Below are 5,973 nucleotides of genomic sequence, written 5' to 3'. Positions count from 1 at the left end.
GTAGATCGGCTTTGTGTCTAATGAACTTGTTTTGGTAATTGACAGTTCGTAGTATTCGAAGTACACCTTCTTTGTCAGAAGGATGGGGCAGATTTTATCAGGGTGAGGTTTCAATTCTTCGGCCGAGAACACATAGCTTACTTCAGGAACACGAAGTTTCACTTTCTTTGGATTGAACTTCAATCCTACTTTTCTGCTTCTAGCCAGTACTCTCCTCAATTTCTGATCAGTGTCGATTTCATCTTTACCATGTATCAAGAAATTATCCACTATGATCTCCACAGGAACCCCTTCAAAGAGTTTGTCCATCTCTCTTTGGTAGATTTCAGGGGCAGAAGAGATGCCAAAAGGGAGCCTTGTAAATCGGTATCGTCCCCATGGGGTATTAAATGTTAAGAGCTCTGAGCTTTCATCATCCACCAGGAGCTGCCAGTATCCACTGCAAGCATCCAGGATGCATAAAACTCTTCGCACCCGATAATCGGTTGGCAACCTCCTCTACAGTAACCATTTGATAGTGTGGCCTCTTAAGAGCTTTCTTTAGGTCACTTTGGTCAATACAGATTCGAAAATCATTCTTCGAGGGTGGAGTGTTCTTTTCTTTCACTTTCCGTTTGTCAATCACTAGCATAGATGAAACCCAAGGGGTGTGTTCCTCTTCTTTTACAATAATTCCATCTTCTTCCATCTCCGTGAGCTTCTCTTGTGCTGGTTCAAGAAGTGCAATTGGAATTTTTCTGGGAGGATGTACCACTGGAGGAACTGACGGGTCAACTCCTAAAAAACAAGGATCGGTTTTAAAGAAACTTGGCAGTTCTTGCTCTGGTTGTTTTGACTCTGGAGTAGTTATCAGTTCAACGTTCATAAACTCAAGGACTTCTTAGTCTAAACAAGCATCACAACCCAGCAATGGTGTAAAATTTCCATCAACAACAAGATACAACAGGTTACGTTCACGACTCCCATAATGAGTTGGAAGCCTCAAAGAGCCCTTTGGATGGATGGGTTTAGTTGCAAGCCACCCCTTCAAAGGTTGCCGAATTTTCTGAAGAGGTTTGTTTGTGATCTCCTTGTACAGCTCATAGGGAATGACTGTAGCTTCTGCACCAGTATCTGCCTTGATCTGAACATTCTTCCCAGCAATTTTGACAGTAATCAAACTCCTACATTTCTTTTGAGTGCCGGAGACACACTATCCAGCTCAACTCATTCAAAATAAGTGTGCACATAGTGAGTCATTGGAGGGTCATGCTCCACAGCTGCAACTAGTGAACCTTCAGCACTTTAAGAGTGGCTGCCTGTAAAATCAGACAAATTCTTAATTTCGCGGCAAGGGTCGAAAATTCGATTTGGCTCATATTTTCATGGTAGATAGGCTAGGGCATGACAATAACTGCTGGACAGTTTTTTCGGCAAAATATCCTTTTATTTGAGAGAAATATGCAAATTACCAAATTCCGTTAAAATCGCCATGTCACGCACCATTTTATTAAACAACTTTGAGAGTCTCGCATGCAAAACAACATTATTCTTCCGTCTTTACAACACTCAAATGTTTTGTGCAATGTTTAAATGTGTGCTTGGTCGATTTTAGTGAATGTTGTGCTGTCGTTTTGGGTGGAAAATAATTAAATTTCGAAGACATGTATTTCATTCACTTAAAAGTACTACGTAAATATAGTTAATTTTCATCATGTGCGAAACCTTCAAATGGACTAAGCTTCTGCTGGTTGAATCACCGAAGAATGGTCTACAGATTCCTGTAAAAATTTCTTTGGGCAAATGATTGTGAGCGACGCGAGAGCTTTTCAAAGTACGTTAAAAATGCAAATATTTGCCCTTCCGTCGTCAAATATCAATTGACTGGTTACCCATATATTTTAGCATGCGCCACATGACTTGACCCATATTAAGTTGAAATAGACACAGAGATGATAATTTCGAAATGTTCTAACCTTATTTGCTGCATAAGGCAGATCCAAAAGCCGATTTAACGTGTTTTTCCTGCCATTCGGCACATATATAGCAGTACAGTTTCCTTCTGTTTACACAATGTCTGATCTACATCGCCAACTGTCATCGTATTTAATGGTCAAATACCATATTTCGGCGCATCTGATCGCCACTGCATCTAACTCAGCAACGGCTGAGTCATTTGTGGATAGTTGCTTACTTCGCACAGCGCCAAAATACTACCACGTCTGAACGATTGCTGCTTGACCTTGAATACTTTGCAGCGGTTCATCATTTGTTTGTCACGCAATGCTGTCATCCCAGCCTAGAGGGTAGGGGTAGGGCAATTTCTATCCTGATATATACGTAACCATTTTGAGCACAAAATCTTGTTGAGTGGGAAGAGAGTAAATAAAAGAATATAAAGAATGACTATTTTCCCTTTGTCTTCTGAGTTGTCTCCTGTTGTCATCTCTTACGCGACCCGCTACCTACATTGCGTAACACTTTCGGCTTAAACTCGTTCCTAGGTCTTTCCGCGCTGTGCAAAAGCAGCTTCCACAAAACCAAACAGTGCAAACACAAAAAGAAGTCGTTAGTCTTTTTTTCAACTTCGCAGAATTTGTTTTCGAATACTCTCACGACAGTCGGAGACTTTTGTGCGTCTTTTGCAAAGTTTTTGTTTTACTCAAATAGGCCACGTTCGATATATCAATATTCTTACTTGCTCTGAGGCTTTAGGGATAATTATTTTGTAACTTTTTAAAGTTTCTTTTGTCTCTAAATTCCCGAAAGAGACTGGATACAAAGAAGACAACACCAAATATGGATGTTTGTCCTGAAAGCCTTGGGGCCATGTTAGAATACTGACGTGGCATATTGCTTTTCGCAACATACCGGTAATCATACCGTTACCCAACCCCGGTACCAAACGCATCATCTTGCGTGCGCTCGACAACAGACATTTTTTTAAAACTGACAAATCTTCACAAGCCTCTCCCCAATTTGCAGTTTTTCTTACGCGTTCGAAGTCACCCGATCTCCGCACGGAAACAAAATGTCACAAATTAATGCCTGAAGCGTTTTGTGAGATTCCGCCATAACAATTCAGAGCTGATGAAGGAAACCTAGTACCTAGGTGCACTGCTGGATAAAGAAGGCGTGGCGACCAAAGACATACAACAGAGACTAAGTAAAGCCAGACAAACTGTCTACAAGGTTGCGAAGAATTTGGGACTGTAACGAAATTAGCAGGAAGACGAAAGTTCAATTGTTCAAAACAATTGTCAGAACAGTTTTGATGTATGGCTGTGAAGCTTGGAAACTCACGAAAACAGAAGCAAAGAAGCTGGACTCTTTCCAATACAAATGCATGAAACGCATACTGAGAATAAGATGGCCACGGACCATCTCGCACCAACAAATCCAGGAGACCACAGGAGTGAACAGAACGAGTGATAAGATCAGACGCCGAAGATGGAATTGGATCAGGCATATATTGAGGAAGAACAGAGAGGAGCACTGTGTTACAGCATTGGAGTGGAGGCCAGAGGGGAGGAGGAGACCAGGTCGACCAAAAACAACATGGAGGAGAATGGTTGAAGACGAAAGACGAGTAGCTGGGTGGCAATCATGGACGACTGTCAGAGCTTTAGCAGCAAACCGAAGTGGATGGAAAGAGAATGTCAAAGCCTTATGTGCCGTATGGCACGAGGAGATATAGAGATAGAGAAGGAAAGCCATACGAAAGACAAAGGAGACATTGAACTAGACCGGGAAGAGGTAACGCGTGGTGGGACTTCTTGGTGAATGTACTGGTATTAACTGAACATTTATTTCACATATGCACAATCCTAGGTCCAACTCGTTCTTATCGTTTTCCAACGTTTTAGTTTGGACAGATGAAACCAATGGGAAAATTAAACGTTAGTGTGGGCGAAAATATTTTGCTTCGTTTTCTTCGAGATAAAAACGCTTAAGCTTTACTGTGGCCGGGGCCCGAGTTAGAGCTCTTTCGGGGCGGGTTTCGGGGGTCTTCGTCTCATTCCCTTTTAGCATAAATCAACTAGTGGTTGAAAACTTTATCTAAATCCTCTTCACAGACACTTTGAGAACGCCAAGAGGCGGCTGTCATTAATTTTGTTAGCTGCTACACTAAATACTATCTATCACAGAATAGATAGTAGCGTAGCCAATCAAAGAACTGCACGCTAGCCCAGACTAAAAATGGATGAACATTCAACAAATTGTTTCACTTATTTTACAGTGCGACGCGCCATACCATGGCCACCCAACAAACATTTTTACAAGTTAGCTACTGATCAAGATACGCGAATTTGATTGACAGACACACCTCCATAGAAAGTTTCAACGCGCGAGAACCAAATGGAGGCTTGTCTGTCAATCAAATCCGCTCACACTGATTGGCTAACTTGAAAAAAATGTTTGTTGGGTGGCCACGGTAGGCGCGTCGCATTGTTAGAGTGCCCAATACAAAATATGGAAAGCAAAATACGAATATATCGAAATCAAATGTTTATATTTGTTTTAAATTTTTTTATTATTATTATTACTATATACCCCTACCGGTGTAGCTACCTACTAAAATGATAGCATTGCGTGACGACCAAATAACGAACGCTGCAAGATTGTGCTGCGGGCGCCGACACTCTTGGGAGCAAAGGTAAAAGGTCGCAATCAAATGTAATATTTTGGTCAACTTGGTGTAGTACGTACAACGCAAACAACTATCCACGAATTGCTTTGCAGCTGTTGACTTAGGTAGATGCAGCGATGATTATATGCCGCGAAAGAAGATCACAGATTCATGATTTTCGACCACTGATTGAGTTGACAGTTGGCGATGTGCATTAGACGTTGTCTAAACAGAAGCAAACTTTGCCGGCTAAATGAAAGAAACTCGTTAAATCGGCCTATGGACCTGTCTCTTACTGCCAATAAGGTTAGAAAATTTCGAAATTATCATCTCTGTGTCTATTTCAACTTAATATGGGTCAAGTCATGTGGCGCATGCTAAGATTTACGTCTAACCCGTCAATTGATACTTGACGACGAAGGGCAAATATTTGCATTTTTAACGTACTTTGAAAAGCTCTCGCGTCGCTCACAATCATTTGCCCAAAGAAATTTTTACAGGAATCTGTAGAACATTCTTCGGTGATTCAACCACCAGAAGCTTAATCCATTTGAAGGTTTCGCACATGATAAAAATTAATTATATTTACGAAGTACTTTTAAGTGAATGAAATACATGTCTTCGAAATTTAATTATTTTCCACCCAAAACAACAGCACAACATTCACTAAAATCGACCAAGCACACATTTAAACACTGCACAAAAATATTTGATTGTTCTAAAGACGGAAGAATAATGTTGTTTTCCATGCGAGACTCTCAAAGTTGTTTAATAAAATAGTGCGTGACATGGCGATTTTAACGGAATTTGATAATTTGCATACTTCTTTGAAATGAAAGGATATTTTGCCGAAAAAACTATCCAGTAGTTTTTGTCATGCGCTAGCCTGTCTACCATAAAAATATGAGCGAAATCGAATTTTCGGCCCTTGCCGAGTTGTGTTTGATAATTACGGGCAGGGACTCTTAATTCTTTGCATACTTGTGCAAAGTGTCCTTCCTTCTTACACTTGTTGCATTTCTTTCCAGGAGCTGGGCAACGAGGTGGCTGAGTAAATGGGTGCTTGTAACCACAAAACTTACAGTTACGAGCAGGTGTCTATTCTTGAACCTTGACTTTCTTGAGAGGGTAAAGTGACCATTCAGAACCCGCCTCTGTTGGTGTATTAAACCTGTTTTTCTGTTGTCTGGCTGCGTCGGATGTTGTACAATAATCATGAGCAGTTTGCAGCGTTAAATCTGGTTTCTTCAGCAGTTCACCTTCGTCTGACAAAACTCACGAATGAGTGAATCTCGGAGGTTGCTAAATTCACAAGTTAAAGACAGTCTTTTCAGTTCACTGACGAAATTGTTAATTGTTTCGCT

At 40.9% G+C, this 5,973-nt stretch overlaps 1 pseudogene; it reads right to left on the bottom strand.

Annotated features, from left to right (window-relative positions):
- Positions 1-412: 412 nt before the first annotated feature.
- LOC138017752 (uncharacterized) overlaps positions 413-5,973 on the bottom strand; it is a 5,865-nt pseudogene continuing 304 nt past the window's right edge.

Source organism: Montipora capricornis, chromosome 9 (assembly GCF_036669925.1).
Source record: "Montipora capricornis isolate CH-2021 chromosome 9, ASM3666992v2, whole genome shotgun sequence".
NCBI lineage: Eukaryota > Metazoa > Cnidaria > Anthozoa > Scleractinia > Acroporidae > Montipora > Montipora capricornis.
This window is presented reverse-complemented; position numbering and strand designations above follow the sequence as displayed.